This window comes from Canis aureus, chromosome 5 (assembly GCF_053574225.1).
Source record: "Canis aureus isolate CA01 chromosome 5, VMU_Caureus_v.1.0, whole genome shotgun sequence".
Taxonomy (NCBI): Eukaryota; Metazoa; Chordata; class Mammalia; order Carnivora; family Canidae; genus Canis; species Canis aureus.
Window position 1 is genome coordinate 30,497,456 of NC_135615.1, and position 16,704 is coordinate 30,514,159.

Genomic DNA, 16,704 nt, shown 5'->3' on the forward strand with positions numbered 1-16,704 from the left:
GAGTTGGTGCCCAGCAGCTGCACTGGCATCTGAAGTGGGGGTGGTCTTGGGGGGCTGAGCCCCCTACCTCCCCTGTGGGGTCTGTGCTAACTCCAGGGAGTTATGTCAGAACTGAACAGGATTGCGGGACCCCTGGAGAACGGGCTTGCCGGCGGCGGGGACACCCCACACACTGCGTCTCAGGAGCCTCCAGAGGAAAACCGGTCCGGGCTCATGGAGCCCGATGGCCCCGCGTTGGCCGCAGTCCTCTAGAGGAACAAGAGCACGGGTGGGACTCTGGGCTGCCTTGCACCTGTCACTGTGGAGCAGCAGCCCTCCAGGACGTCAGCTGTTGTTAATAACCCCGGGGACATTCTTTCGCTCCCAATCAGAATCAGCCATGATGGTGGCATTTCAGAACTCAAAGAGTGTGTCCTCCGCACAAGGGAGTCCGCACAAGAGATAAGCGAGTGGCGGGAAAAACTGGATCTGCTCATGGCAGCCAGGACCAGGTGCGGGGTGGGCAGCTGGGCCGGGTGGGGGGCCTGGCGTCCCGGGCTCACGTGGAGGCAAGACGTGAAGCAATTTTAGATTGAGAATATATTCCCAGGCGCCGTGAACAATATAGTGGGAATCATAGAGTGAAGTCATCGTGTCGTTACTCGCTGAACCCCCAACCCGTGTCCGCTCACATTTCTGCTCTCAGGCTAATGGACTTAACCCTGCTCTTCTGACGAGCATTTAACAGCAAAGGGGCGCCTGGAAATCTAGTGGCTGGAACCCTGGGGGAACCGAGGAGTGTTGCCGGGCCAGCTTCAACTCTTCCTGTGGGTCCCAGTGCCGGTCACTTTAGAACGGTGGCCGTCAGGGGCATGGTGGGGTCACTGAGGTCCGGAGAACAGAGGCGCTGCGGGCAGGGGAGCGGGCTGGAGGCTGGGTGGGTAACGGGGTGGCTGGGCCTCCGCAGCAGTTTCTGATTTAGTAGGGCCAGGGGTGAGGGTGCAGGAGTCTGTGCCGCTAGCAAGCTTCTCAGGTGATCGGGATGTTGCTAGTTCTCCTCGACAGAGACCCAGGGAGGAGCGTGGAACCGGGCTGTGAAGGGGAAGGGCCCTGGCAGGACTGGATCAAAATTGGGGGCTCCTTTCACCCAGGGCACCAGCCAGCCTCCCCCTCGGGCATCCGTGCATGCTGCTGGGTGCCACCCTGCGCAGGCTCTTCGGGCAGGAAGCGCCAGGCCCCTAGCCTCGGGTTTTCTTACTGCAGGAGGAGAAGGGCCCCCTTCCCAGACCTCTTTCATGCTGTCCCCACAGGGAGGGTAACATGCAAGTAGAAGAGATCTATGGCTTTCTACCCTGGCAGTTCCTCCCTGGCGGGGGGCCTTTCCCTAGCAAGAATTTGCATCTCCAAGCCTTCCCTCTTTAGCAGAAGGTAAGGTTTTGTCTCCAACGAAGGAATTAGGGCCCTAGGAGGGAACCTTTTGATGGGGTCAGGGAGCAGCGGTAATGAGCCTTTGAAGGAGGAAGGAAGGAAAGGGAGTGCCTGGGGACTGGGAGCAGCAGGGCCCTGCCCCACCTCCACCGGAATCCCCCTGTGGAGAGTCCAGCGGGGGGCGTCCCCACTGCAGGGCACCCCCTTGCCCCATGCCCCTCAGCCTGGTTCCCTTAGTGGGGAGCTCCTGCTTCCTTCAGCTTTCCAGGACCTGGGGTCCTGCTGAGAGCCAGCCCTAGGATGGGTCCGACAGAGCAGGGATGGAGGGAAGAGACTGGTGGGAACCCTGCCGCGGCTTCCTATGCTCTGTGACATACCCTCCTCCAGCCTCAGTGTTTTGTCTGTAAAATGGGCGTAATGTGTTCTTCATAGATTGCTGTAAGGATTCGATGAAATCATATTTTCCTGGAGCACAAGTGCTCAATGAAAGGTAGCTGGCTTTATTGTTGTTGTTGTTGTTAGAGCTGGAACAGGGTCCCTGGGGTCCCAGAAGAGCAGAGAAGCCATTCGGAGCATCTGGGAGGTGCAGGCTGGGAGCATGTGGGCCGGCCCAGGAATGTCGGAGCTGAGCATCTGTGGGGTCGAGTGAGACAAGGGAAATGCAGCTGCCTGGGGATGAGCTCCCTAACTGTCCATTACCAAATTGTGAGTGTGTGTGTGCATGTGTGCGTGCACACGCATGTCTACGTAGGTAACTATGAAAGAATCGATGATCCACATAGATTTTCTCATCAGGAGAAAACTGTAAACAGTAATACCAGTCTCCCACCAAAGGAACCAAGAGACCTGGGAGGATCGGAACAGCGAGACACAAGAGGAGCCGGGAAGGTTTTGTGGTGCCCCCCAAAATAAGTAATCATTCTGCCAAGGTGCCAACAAATGACGAGGACGTGTCCAGAAGACACAGAGGCCAACCTGAGCCAGAAGATAACGCATGGTAGTAATGGACTGTGACCCAGAGAATAAAGTGAGAACCCAGGAGTCCATACTGACATAAATTTTTTTTAAAAATTGAATAAATATATAAGGGAGGAGGAAAAGCTCTTCCTCACAAATTCTAGAATTTATGGACATGGTCAGAATCCTAGCTAATAGACGCAGAAGGAATCACGGAGCCAGAAAAGTCGCTGTTTGGTGAGAAGCACAGGCATAATTGTTTCATAGCAGGCCTGTTGGTGGGTGAGGGGATCAGCCAGCAAAAGCGCAGCGAGAAAGATCAACGGTCCCCAAGTATCTCCCCCAAGGTACTTGCGAATTACGAAGGGGAAGGGTGGGGGGACTTCTCGGTAGAGACGCCTGGAAGCCTCCTCGACCACATCCTCGAAGCTAACGTCACCTGTAAGGGCCCAAACCGGCATCAGGTGCCGCTTGACATGACGTGCTGAGGACCCGGCACAGTACTGTGACATACTCTCGCCCCAAACGCAATAACCCGAACTTGCCCGTGAGGAGACGTGACACCCCTTAGACGACGCGACAAAAATAACTTGCAGATGGTTCTTAAAAAATGTCAAAACCGTGAAAGACAAAGGCACACAGAGGAAGCGTTCTTGCTGAAAGGCAGCTGCAGACACGCGAGGCCCAAATGGGGATGCGGGCCCCGGGGTGGCCTCCTGTGCCACACGAGGGACATGAGTAGGGCAGCTGGTAACCCGGGAAGCCTACTGGGGCCACCCCCAGATGCGGTAACCGTGCCCTGCTTACTTAACACTGGGGAACGTGGGTGAGGTCCGGGGTGGGGGTGGTGAGAATTCTGTCCTCTTTGCAGTATCTTTTGTAACCTTGAAATTTCAAAATAAAAAGTTAAAAAAAAAAAAAAAGCAAAAGCAAAAGCAAAACCAATATCTCTAGCAATCGCGGAGGCCGCAGATAGAACTCACCAAAGGAGGGCAGCCCGGGTCGCTCAGTGGTTTAGCGCCGCCTTCAGCCCCAGGTGTGATCCTGGAGACCGGGGATCGAATCCCACATCGGGCTCCCTGCGTGGAGTCTGCTTCTCCCTCTGCCTGTGTTTCTGTGTCTCTCATGAATAAATAAATACAATCTAAAAAAAAAAAAAAAAAAAAACTCACCAAAGGAGAGACCTGAAAAATTAACCGGCTGTGCCCTGGGCCCCTCGGGGCCCTTAGTGATGGGAACCCCCAGATTTCCAGGCAGTATAGCCAGCCTGTCACCACACATTTGGTGACTTCAAACACCACCTGTCCTGTAGGTGGGGAGACACGCAGGCGTCTGGGGGCTCTGCCCAGAGTCCCCGGAGGCTGCCATCGAGGTGAGCATGACCTGCAGACCATCTGCAGGAAACCCAGCTTCCGAGCTCACGCCCAGCAGCAGAGTTCAGCTCCGGGGTCTGTGGGAATGAACATCCCTGCGTCCTGCTGGCTATCAGCCGGGGCCACCCTTATTCCCAGGGCGGAGTGCTTGCCACAAGCCCCCCCCCCCGCCATTCTTCAGGTCAGCTGGGCAGGCTGATGGCTTCTCCCACTTTGAGCCCTGACCTCTTCTTCGGGGACCCCAGAGCTCCCTGCCCTAAAGGACTCAGGCCCGGTGCACGTAACCTCCCTACCCTCAGCCCAGCCGATTTGGGATCTGAATTTTACCCACCAGTTCTCTTCCTGGCAGTGCTTAGATTAGCTCTGGAGTAACCGGAAGCTTTGTGGATGCCAGGGCCGGGAATCCTGGGGTCCACATGGGATTCCTGCCGGCCAGAGAGTAAGTCCTCAAATGGGATAAACGAGTACAAACTGGCACCAGGTTTATGGATGATGGGGGCGGGGGGCGCGGTGCCCAGCAAATCAGTCCGACCTGGCTCCCAGAGGGTGTCCTCCTTCCCCATGACCCTCCCGTTTGAACTGGTCCCCAGGCCGGCCCTGACTGCATTGGGATGTAATTTATTCTCTTCCTCTTTCCAGTTGGAGTTTCAGAAATCAGGGCCTGGTCTCTAGGGGACAGATCCTGTTCCGATTCTGGAGGCCGGGGATGGGAGGACGTGCCACTGTATTCATACCCTGCTGTTGGCTCCAGGCTGCATGCTGGTGGCGCCCTCAGGCTGCCCAGCTCCTGCCGGGTTGGTTGGGTTGGGGACAGCTGCCCTGTGCTCGGGAAGGAAAGAGCCGCAGAAACAAGGCTCCACACTAGGGGGTGGACCCGGTCCTTGAGGCACCCTGAGCCCAGGGCTGGAGTTGAATTGAGGATGAAGCCCCAGAAAAGACCAGAGCCCTAAAGGACTCCAGGATGGAGCCAAGCTGCTCCACCCAGTGTGTGACCAGGCTATGGTTGCTTCTTCATAGCATGTGGACCAATACTGGGTCCCAGCAGAGGCGAGGGGCCACCCGTTTCTCTGTGGACAAAGCTGGCCTCCACTGGGGAGGCGGCTGCCTAGTGCCCAGCTAGAAAGGATGGAGCACAGGCCTCCCGATCACCTTGTCCTCTGGGGTCCCTGTCCCGCAGCCAGGATGTCGCAGTCCTCAGGGGGCTAGGGAACCATCCATCCTCGGCTGACCTTGTCTTAATGATCTATTTAGGGCTGAGGAGCCAGGCTGCCTCCTTCCCAGAAATCAGGCTCCAGGGCTCTGGCCAAGGGCTTCCCGCCCCCACTGTGGTCCTTCTGCAGGGGGACGAGCAGTCGCCGTGATTAAAATTAGTCACATAATCACTTCCAGAGAAGCAGGGCAAGTCTTTGCAATGGGCTCTCACTGACCCCGAGATAGGGACGACTGAGAGGAGCGGTGGGGTGGACAGTGGGCCAGCCAGGCTGCGGGAGTGTGGAAGATTCGGGGGCAGCGTCACGGCTGGCTCTCCTTCTGCCCGCGGGGGGCATTTCTTCCCTCCTTTGCCCTCTGTCTCCCCGTCTGTAAGATGCAGGGAATATTAGTTGTTGCCCAAAGGTGAGGACCGCACGACTGCTGGGAAGAGAGCACAGACTTTCCAATGTGAGAGGAGCGTCTATTTTTACTGTACACGAGGGTGGCTTTTATACACACGAAAGACTGCTCGGAGTTATTCCTAAAACTAGAGGATGGTTTTTCTATTTTTATTTTTAATATTCAGTTTATCCAAATCCGAAAGTTGGGGTTTTCCTTCAGCTTTTAGGCTTAACTTAAACCTATGCTATTCTACTTAAAACCTTAGCACATAAACTGTAGTAAAATATAACAGTCACTGTTAAGGGGAACCTTTGTGACTGGCCCCGTGTAGAAATACGGTTATTTAAACTGCCTTCTTGAGGACCCTGGGTGGTTCAGTGGGTTAAGCGTCCGCCTTCAGGTCAGGTCAGGTCATGATCCTGGCGTCCTGGGATCGAGCCCCACACTGGGCTCGATTCTCTCTCTCCCTCTCTCTCAAATAAATAAATAAAATCTTAAAAAAAAAAGACCTTCTCAACTTAAAACTGTATTTATGAAATGCTTTATGCAAGCCTTCCCAAATAACCAACTAAATATGGTGAATCTTAAGTCCTGTTAGATGTCCCCATATTGCTTATAATCTTAACAAAATGACACTGTACCTTTTAGCTCAAATCACAAGTCTACATCAATTACTCAAATATATATATATTAACGTGGGACCGAGGTCGGTCCACTGGATACTCACATTCGCCACATTCTCTTAAAACTACAAGTTCTTAAAATGCCGAGTAGATACTAGTCACCTGAACTTAACCCCAAATATCGAAAGTATGAATTTACTGTGCTTCATGTTCCTCTGCTTAAATAGAAGCTTTTCCACAGTTAAAAGAAAGGGACTCTATAAAGGAACAATCATGTCATTATCAGCAAGTCCAGGTCCTGTCCCAAGACACTGAGGTTATTTATCGACCAAAAATATCCCAATGAAGACAGTAAAAGATATAAAACAGGGTAAGGGTTTTCCAGACGTTCTGAATTGAGGGTTATTTTTGCAAGAAAATGTTTAAACCTCAAAAGAAAGCAAGATTCTAAATCTGCTGCTGAGGAGTTTCTAGAGGGGGCTGGAGAAGAGCTTTTGAGACCCTCGCTGCTGCAAGCCGGCTTCAAGAGTCAGCCGGGGACCGAATTTCTAAATGGTGCCGTGTCCCCGGGGGCCGGTGGCCGTGTCCCTGTGGAGTGTCCCAAGGCCCAGGGCCCGCACGGAAGGACAGCTGTTGACTAGAGGGAGGGCCGGCTCTGGGCGGTTAGAGAAAGGGCAAGAGTTGAAACCACAGTCCCACGGGGCAAGGGCGCTTCGCTAGTAGCCATGGAGGTCACCCAGGCTCTTGGTGCCAAGGGACAGTGACCAAACCTGAGGGAGCTTAGGCCAAAGGACAGTTATGTGGAAGGAAGCTGACGTGACCCAGCTCGAGAGCCAGAGCCCTCAAGCCGCGGGGAGGGGTGACGGCCTGCGGGGCCTCTGGGACCAGCCTCACGGCCTCCTGGCATCCATCATCTGGCTCGCTGCTGGCTGGGGGGCCCCCTCACCACCAACCACGGAGCCGTCTTGGGGAGGCGGGAGGAAGGGGTCAGGAGAGTGGCTCGCCCCGCGCTGTCCAAGATGCAGCAATGGTTTCAGCAGAAGGGCGGGGAACCGGGGGATGGGGGCAGGTGCCAGCGCCCACTGGGCCGCCGCACTCATCTCCCGTCTCCACTGCCAAGTGACCCAGAGAGGCTCTGGGCCCTGACGGGACAGCTACAGCGGCTCTATCGGGAGCAAGGAAGGGGTGACAAGGGCGGGCATTGGGGGCACAGGAACTCCCCACGGGAAGCAGAGCTGGAGAGAGGATGCTGGCCTTCTGACCAGGGGAATGTCCTCACTCACGGGAAGCAAGGGGGAAAGGCTGGTGCACGAGTCACTCGGGGACCTCACCCCCCCACGGAGAGAGCTAGCAGACCCACGGGGGCGCCTCAGGCCGGCCCCCAGCCCCCCAAGTCCAGCCTTTGGTACTTAAGACCCTCCCCCAAAAGCAGAGCAAGGCTGTAACCCTGTTGACCCATGTTTTCCTTCAGGACCTGAGCCCCTGAGCCTGCCCCGTCGTGGTTCCTCCACATTTAGGGGACAAAGGCTGCATGTTTGCAAGACTGTGCTCCTAGAAGCACTGACCGAGAACATTCACCTGTGTCTCTTCAGCTCCAAGAGCCTGAGCCACTACAGATGAGCAACGAGTATTTGTTAAATGAGTGAGTCAGCCGATCACAAGGCGACCTTTGCTGAATTCGTGCTGGTATTTCCGTGTGGCCTGGAATGCAGATACATCTTGGTCCTCCTGGTCTCGCACAGGGCCTGGCGCATAAAAAGTGCTCAGTAAACATTTGTTACAATGACAGTTAAATAAGCAATACCAAAAAGATATAAATAAATAAATAAATAAATAAATAAATAAATAAATAAATAAATAAATAAATAAAAAATAAGCAAGCAAGCAATACCTCCTAAGCTTTGTGTTCAATTTAAAAAAAAAAAAATAGTCCTGAGAGGGGACGCCTGGGTGGCTCAGCGGTCGAGCATCTGCCTTCAGCTCAAGGAGTGATCCCGGGGTCCCAGGATCAAGTCCAGCATCAGGCTCCCCACAGAGGGAGCCTGCTTCTCCCTCTGCCTGTGTCTCTGCCTCTCTCTCTCTCTCTCTCTCTCTCTCTCTCTCTCTCTGTGACTATCATAAATAAATAAAAATTAAAAAAATAAATAAAAATTAAAAAAAAAAAAAAGAAATAACATCATTTCCCTGAATATGTTTTTCACCCTGCTCCAGTCAGCGAATGAATTATAGTTTAGCTTAAATAATTACTCTATGCAGATAAGCAGGGAGATGGCATCTCATAATATTGAAAAAAAAAACAAGTTAGAGCCCTATTCCCTCCTCATCTAATATTTCCAATCTGACTTGCAACATAAAGCAGTTGGACATCTTGCTCCAGCACCCCCTTCCCCTTTGCGCCCTGGGAAGAGGAAACGTCTCAGCACAAATGAGCTCACCCGGACCATCAGAGAGCACGGTGGATCTCATGCACCGCCCAGGTGGCAGTGTCTTCAGTCTCTGGAAGCAACGGCTGGTCCTGCCGCAAGGACGTGTCGGAGAAAGGTTTATTTGTGGCAGAAAGCACGCATCTGTCTAATGGTCTGGAGGACGAGCATGGCCTTCATTCCTGCAGAATTACTGTTAGAAAAATAATACAGTCCCGAGATGTCACAAAGTGTGGAAATTGCACCCTCACCGTCGAGCTTGCATCAGCCACCGTCCAGTAGGGAGCCTACTGAGAGTCTCGGGAGAGGGCTCGTTTTCATTTCCTCAAGAAACAGGAAGCATTCTGCAGCTAGTGGTGTCGGGCAACGGCCTGCTCCGCGCGGCCCTCAGGGTGCCCTCGCTCCGAGATAAGGAGCACAGAAGTCAGGGAGGTGGGCAGGGAGGGCCCTCCCCGCACACCTGCCACCCCAGCTCTCCACGGGAGCCCGGACGACCGTGCCCTCCCCACCGGCACGTCTCCTCCACGAGGCTCACTGAAATCCTTTATGTGTGGGACACCGACAACTGCCGGGGCTGCTGAGGCCCAGGGGAGACACAAACATGAGGACAAACTGGAGGAGGACACGATCTTCGCCAATGAGGGGCTCACCTCGGCCGAACACTCGGAACAGGCGGACACAGAAGCCAAGTGACTCAGACTCCACGAGTCGACTCCAAGAGGCTGAGTCAGCCGACCAGGGGAGGTGTGCGGTGGCAGGAGGTGAGAAAACCGGCTTCCTCCATCCTTGTCCCAGCCTCCTGGAGACTGCCTACGGGGCCAAAGGTCTTTATTTTTAGCAGATATGGCATCTCTGTCCCTCACTCCCCAAAAAGGTCTTCCCCCTTGGTTCTGAGAACGTCCAGACTGGTTGGGTTGAGGCCGAACCCCAATGCTGTACCTTTGGGAGCTCGGTGGACCTGCACGGACGGGCATGACAGAGACCGTGTTTAGAGGAAGAGCAGCGCGGAGCAGACTCGGTGGCCTGGATGCAGGAGGGTGAGGGGGACTCATCTCCCCAGACCGGAGGACTCTTGGGCACGATATGGGAGGCTGGCACTGTTTTATGGTCATGCTTGCACAACGGTACACCTTGAGCATCGCGACATCCCCGGAGTTTCTAGAGTAATGCAGTGGCTCTGGATTTCAAGGAAAAAAAAGTCAGTTGAGGAGTTCCTTAGCCAGCTCTGAGTCCTACAGACATAGATCAGGGTTTTGTTTTGTTTGCTTTTTTTAAAGATTGTATTTATTTATTCATGAGACAGATAGAGAGAGAGAGAGAGAGTGAGAGAGAGAGTCAGAGACACAGGCAGAAGGAGAAGCAGGCTCCATGCAGGGAGCCCGATGTGGGATTCGAACCCGGAACCCCAGGATCACACCCTGGGCTGAAGGCAGATGCTAAACCGCTGAGCCCCCCAGGGATCCCGTGTATGTTTGTTTTTAAGATGTTATTTATTTATTCATGAGAGACACAGAGACATAGGCAGAGGGAGAAGCAGGCTCCGTGCAGGGGGCCCAATGCAGGACTCGATCCCGGGACCCCGGGGTCACGCCCTGAGTTGAAGGCAGACACTCGACCACTGAGCCACCCAGGCATCCAAAAAGCATTCTCTTATTGAAGCTACTGGACTGGGTTGAATAGTGTCCTCCTCCCCCCACCCCCAATTTATGTCCTTTCCGACCTCTCAGAATATGAGCTGGAAACAGTGTCTTTGCAGATGTAATCAGTCACGATGAGATCATACTGGAGTAGGGTGAGCCCTAAAGCCAACGGGACTGGTGGCCTTGGAAGAGAAGAGAATGGAGACAGAGCGCCACGTGATGACAACCGGAATCAAGTCCCTAAGTCAGAGAATGCCAAGGGTGGCCAGCAGTTGCCAGAAGCCAGGGAGAGGCGAGGAAGGACCCTCCCGAGAGCACGCCACCCTACTGGCACCTTGATTTCAGAAATGTAACTTCCAGAACTGTGGAAGCAAAAAAATTCAGTCTGAATCCACAGGGTTGTGGTGATTTGCTCTGGGCTGCCCAGGAAACCGATAGAGCTACGGTTACATTTTGTCGTCTCTGTTATAATAGGAGGCCTAACCACGCAGAATGCAGCTTTTCCATGTGGCTCCAGGGTCACTGTCCACTGAGGAACTGATGATTCTCACTGATTTATGGGAGATTACGGCAGTTCTATGGCCAGCTCCATTCTGATCCTGCCCGGAACCTTCCTCTCTACAATGCCTAGAGACTCAGCCCTGTTCTGTGTGAACACTTTTCCTTACAATTTCATTAAAAAAAAAAAAAAAAAAAAAGCCAGATGAGGTAGGAAAACTGATTAACGAGATGGCTCAGAGCTCACTTCCTAACACAGGGGTGCCCTCCATTCCTGCCCCACCCTCCCCCTGCTGACCCATCCGTGCTATGCTAGGAAGCTGGAGGCCACCGCAGAAACAAGCTCAGAGAGCTCCCTGGGGGGCGTACTTTAGACCCAAGGAGGCCTTCTTCACTCTCAAATGCCAGATGTGTAACCGCACGGACTTGGAGCAGAAGGCAGCAGCAGCCAGAGCTGCAGGCGGACAGCCGCCACGGCAAGCTAAGCAGACAACAGGTGCTTTCAAACGTGCGAGGGCCTCGCCCTTTGCTTCTCCTCGTGACACGAAGGTCAGGCATCAAGCTAAAGGGCAGATGCAGCAGCCCCTGCGGATGGCCTTGTCCATCAGCGCCCCCCCGTCACGGCAACGATGCTCTGACAAGAAGGTACATGCCAAGTCGCTCCTTCTCCAACGCTGTATGCGACTCCGCTCAGCCGTGAATTTTCAATCACATTAATGCCTGGAGGATGTGAGACCATACAAGGTAGGAGACTCCAAAAATTAGGGCCCAACATGAAACACGGCCAAGGGAAGTGCATCGAACATGCAGCAGGTCTTGGAAGTGAGTGGTCCAGACTGGGGAGGAGGACGCCAGGAAAAATTCAAAAGCGAGAGATTAACTGATATGCCTGGCCTGGGGGAAAATATTAGATGGCAGATAAACTCCAATGGAGAAATTAGAAAAATCCTAAAATAGATATATACATTAAACAATTGTTTAAAAAAAACTGGGCAATTATTAATTCTAGAAGACCCAAGGGTTGTATAAAAAAATGAACTGTAATATACTACTCAGATCGTGCATGAATCATATTTATGTCCTAGTGAGTTTGCAGTGACTACTGCTTTAATACAGAATTTTGATGTAAGCAGTTTACAAGAGTTGGAGGGAGAAACCCTCCTCTCCTGTAACAGAAAAGCACTAGAAACATATCTACAAATAATAAGTCAAGACATAGCTTACTTATGAGCAAATGAGTTCAAAATAGAAATAAATGCTATAAAAAGTCAGTTACGAGACTTGAATGTGTTTTCCTGAGGGCAGCAAGACGGGTGAGGCAGAGGGCTGTTCTAATTGGCTTCGAGCCTCTGAGCACTTAGTGGATTTTATAATTATGTGCATATATTATTTTGAAAAATTAAAATGAAAACTGAAAGTAGAAATAACAGCCCTGAACTTACTTTTCAACCAGAACTGTGATAAGAATTATGCAAAATCCAGGTCAGAATGACTCAATACACCTGGCCCCTCATAAAGTACCCTTATCCACACTCGCCTGCAAGGGTTCATTGACTTGCCATCTGTTTACTTCCAAATGATACAGCACCAGCATGACTTCTTCAGGTTTCTTAGTTCTTGAGTAAGAGCTCAGCATTGCAAGCAACTGCAAAGTGTGTCTTTGCTGGTTTAAGATTGTTTGCTAGGTTATCAGACTTTGATTCTGTTTCTTCCTTCTGTTTTTTGAAGATAAGTCAGTAGTGATAAAATGGCCTCAGCTACTCCACTCTTGTGGACCTACTTCCTCCCCTCATGTCAGCTCCGGTTTCAACAAGCCAGGGACCCGCCCACAGGCTACAAGGCGTTGGCTTATCAGAAACGAAAAAATCAGGTGTTCCCTGCTTATCCGGACACTGACGAGGTGGGAGAAAAGTGCAGCAGGAAGAGGAGAATACAAGGGGTTTAATAAGAGGTATTTTTAATCATTCGATAGTGCAGAGGAGGGGAAGAAGGCGGTTGCTAAAGAGAAGGACCCAGCTGTTTCCAAATTTGGAAGTCACTGGTCTCCTGAAACATTTAAAAATAATCTGCAAGCTATACACCTTTGAGAGGGACGATAATGTCATTAACAGGGTTGTTCTCTGATCGTAGCTGTACGAACCCAAGACATTCCCCATGTAAGATATTTCTCTAATCTTGCCCTTTCTCACACTTAAAAAAAAAGTTTTAGGTTATCTTTAAAAAATAAAATCTAGGGACACCTGGGTAGCTCAGTGGTTGAGTGCCTTTGGCTCAGGGCATGATCTCGGGGTCCTGGGATTGGGTCCCACCGGGGTTGCTGCAGGGAGGCTGCTTCTCCCTCTGCCTGTGTCTCTGCCTCTCTCTCTGTGTCTCTCATGAATAAATAAATAAAATATTTTTAAAAATAAAAAATAAGATCTATTTTGCGAATGTCTAGCTGGTAACTGAAAAAGGAAACTTACTAAATTGCATTTCACCGAATAAGGTCTATGTCTTACTCTTTATTTAGCAAATAACATCTACCTCTTAATAACTAAATGCTAAAAGGAATATACTTCTAGAAGGAAATTGCTAACTTTCCCACATTGTCGGTGTATGTGCATTTATATGTCATTATTAAATTAATTGTTCTTCAAAAGGTGTGGAAAATCTCCATAATGCACTGCTTCTAAAAAAATAAAACAACACATGCATCTCCACAATTCAGATACATCTAAACCCTTAAGGTTCTGGTCCAGGACTCAGCCACTTCTGTATTGTATTGCCTTAGATGAGAGGTCAGCGAATAAGAAAAGATAGACCAATTCAACAGCAAACTAATAAAATCTCCAAAAGAGATACAATGAAGGAAGATGTAATGATAGAAGGGGAGGAAGTTATCAAATATCACATATTATGTGAAAAATTTCCAGGATTGGAATTCAAAGGACATGAACTTCCAGGTTGAATGAGTCCGTCCCAAACGCCTAGCATAACAAATGAAGATATATAAACCAAGACGCATAATCATAAACCTTCCAGAGAGAAGAGAAACAGATCAGCAAGGATAATATTTTCTCAACAGCACCAAGGAAAGAGGACAAGGTAGCAATGCCTTTATATATTGAGGGAGGGGGCAGTGAGTTTTAACCAAGAATCTATATTTAATCAAATTATCAAGGGAGATGACAAAATCAAGATATTTTCAGATCAAGGCCTCCAAAAATATATCTCCCAAGTGTCTTTTCTCAGGAAACTACTAGAGGGTAAGCCCCACCAAAAATTGGGAAGAAATCCAGAAAATGAAGACAGAGAATCCAGCATAGATATCCAACGTGGGGGAGCCCAAGATAATTTTAACAATCTGGTAACCTTCTGGGAAATGGCAGCATTAGCCTTTCTACCCGCCCCCCCCCCCCATTTGTCCTTTCAGTTTAGTCAGAGAGCAGGATTAAAAATAGACCAGAAATGAGTATTTATGTGTATTGTTGCAACATTCTGTATATTATTCTCAGCTGAGCCACTTGCCTACCATAGTTAATTTTCATTATTGTACAACTTTTCCTGGAATTACTTGAGTCAAATTTTTCCTGGCAGTGAGTCAGAGTATCCCGTTTCTCCCTGGAGGTGTCCATTCTGAGAGCCCTCACCTTCCTGCTCCCACGGGGACCGAGTTCTCCAGGACCTTCTCCACAGCTACGGGGCCAAGGCTTCTTTCACCATCATCATGGGGTTTACTTTTCCCTCTCTTCTGTGCTGGGCCCCCTATTGCCGGGAGTTGGTGTCTTCCTTTTCCTGGATTTTCTCCTTACATTGTAGTGGGTTGGAAAGTGAATGGAAGTTAGGAAGGCAGAAACCGAGTTCAGACTATCCTTAGAAACGTGTTTAGGACGAGAAAGACGAAGAATGGGAGCCGTGAAGGAGGGGGCAGTTGGTGGAAAGTAACCTCACGAGGATATATTTAGGAATAAGGAGGCAGAATCAGAAGCGACCCCGCTAAAACAGTTAGAAGTAGTTACCACAGGTGGGGTATAGAGCAGAGGACTTTTGTTTTCCGTCATAAGGCTTGTGGTGCCAACAAGCCCTGCATGAGTAGGGTGGGTGTGGGATATTTGTTGGGAGAACACAAGCAACGGTCAATTCTCCAGGCGGAGGGAAGAACATGAACAAAACAACCTGCCAATGTTTCTACCTGCTGGAATATAAGGTGAAGGTGCGGAGGGGTGAGAGTGAGCACGAGGGTGAGGGAGGCTCCCCAGCTTACTAGCGTATGGAGCCGAGGCTTGGCTAGACCAAAGACTCTTTTATTTGGGAGTAAAGTATGACTTAGGCAGATTAGAAGTGTGCGAGGTCAGAATCGGAAGACTAACTGGGAGACCACCATCCATTCCAGGCAAGAGGGAAGGAGGCTCTGAAATCAAGGCAGTACCCTGGGCTAATGTGACAGAAAAGAAAGAAGACCAACAGGTCTCCATCACAGACAGAGCTGGGATAGAAAGGCTTCTGACTTAGGTGACGTTTTTCCCAAATTAGAGAGCTTACCAGGAGGTTTGGAAGGGAAAAGTGAGTGAAGTTCGAACACGTCTCAGATGGGAGGGAGACATCTAATTGGCACTTGGATACAGATGAGAAGTTTTGTGATGAGTGGCTGGGATAAAGACGTGTGTTAGTCACGGCAGAAACTAAAGGCCAGGAGAGCAGATAAAATCACCCAGGGAGAGGGTGAGTGATAAGCCAACACTAACAGGAAGAGTGGTCACAGGCCTCAAGGAGTGGTTAAGAGCGTCAAACGCCATAAAAGGTCAAGAAAGGGAACTGAGTAGACCCCCTTTGAAGTGGCTCACGGTGATCTTTGCAGGAGCAACTGAGAAGGTCTGGTGGCAGCAGAGGTCTGACTCCATGTCAGTTACAGTCCCCATCCTGTAAGTGTGCGCTGACCTGAGGGGGGGCGGGGAGCAAAGTCAGCAGGTGGCCACAGACAGCATGTGATTCTTTGAGAGTCAGGGTACTGGGGAGTAGGAGAGTGAGCTAAAAATTCAAGGGTTTAACTTTTCTCCCTTACAGAAGGGAGAGATTTGAGAATATTCACATGCTCCAGAAATGTAGCCAGTCTGGGGAGGGCTTGAAAAGACGGGAGAGGCTTAGCACATGGTCCAGCAATCACCCTCCTAGAGATTTATCCAACTAATGTCCACACTTGTGTCCACACAGAACCCGCACACAAACAGTGACAGCACTTGGTTTGTAATTGCCAAAACCTAGAAGTGACCAGGATGTCCTGCAACAGGGACAATGAGACATTGCTCACTGATGGAAACTGAGCTACCAAGCCACAGAAACACACAAACGAATGGATGAATCTCAAATGAGGAATGTAAAGGGATGGAAGCCAGTTCTGAAAAGGCCACATACACAGTGTATGATTCCAATTACGAGGCATTCTGGAAAAAGCAAAACTACAGAGTCAGTAGTCACCAGGCATGAGAGAGGAGAGATTTGTTTTTGTTTTTTTTTTTTTAAGATTTTATTTATTTATTCATAGACACAGAGAGAGAGAGGCAGAGACACAGGCAGAGGGAGAAGCAGGCTCCATGCAGGGAGCCTGATGTGGGACTCGATCCCGGGTCTCCAGGATCGCACCCCAGGCTGCAGGCGGCGCCAAACTGCGGTGCCAAACCGCTGCGCCACCGGGGCTGCCTGAGAGGAGAGATTTGAACAGGGGCCACACAGGGATGTTTATCAGGACAGTGAGACCATTCTATGGGATATGGTAATGGTGAGCCCGAGGCACAAGGTGGTTGTCAAAACCTCTAAGACTTCCGAGCCCAAGGAGTAAACCTTCACGTGTATATAAAAACTTAAAAACTCATCTAGGAGACTGGGGGATCCCAGGGTGAAGTGCACAATGTGACAGATAAATCTAAATGTATTACAAACATAAAAAACCACCTCCCTGAAGCTTGGGGCAGGGGAATAGGAGTTGACCTAAAAAAAAAACTGGAAATGAGCAAAGTCTGTAAGACTAAAAGTGTGACAAACTGTACAGAAGCACTGTACTCTAGTTGATAAAGCTGTGTCCCATGAGAGTATGGATTAAGAATTCTGGAAGTGCTATAAATGTGTATCGGAATTGAAACAAGTAAACGGATGTTAGAAGCTGGGAGTCGCGCTTCTCAATGTTGGGAGGAGGAGGTTACAGATAAGCCAGGAG

At 50.5% G+C, this 16,704-nt stretch overlaps 1 long non-coding RNA gene across 2 annotated transcripts; it reads right to left on the bottom strand.

Annotated features, from left to right (window-relative positions):
• Window positions 1–1,887: 1,887 nt before the first annotated feature.
• On the bottom strand, window positions 1,888–14,807 carry LOC144313886 (uncharacterized). Of its 2 annotated transcripts, XR_013379538.1 has the most exons (7): window positions 9,316–14,807; window positions 8,628–9,186; window positions 7,532–7,698; window positions 4,069–5,315; window positions 3,348–3,508; window positions 3,172–3,248; window positions 1,888–2,040 (listed from the first exon to the last, which is right to left on the bottom strand). It is a non-coding gene; the product is annotated as an uncharacterized LOC144313886 (long non-coding RNA). The 2 variants fall into 2 exon arrangements; XR_013379537.1 differs by having other exon boundaries at window positions 1,888–3,248.
• Between the last annotated feature and the right edge of the window lie 1,897 nt (window positions 14,808–16,704).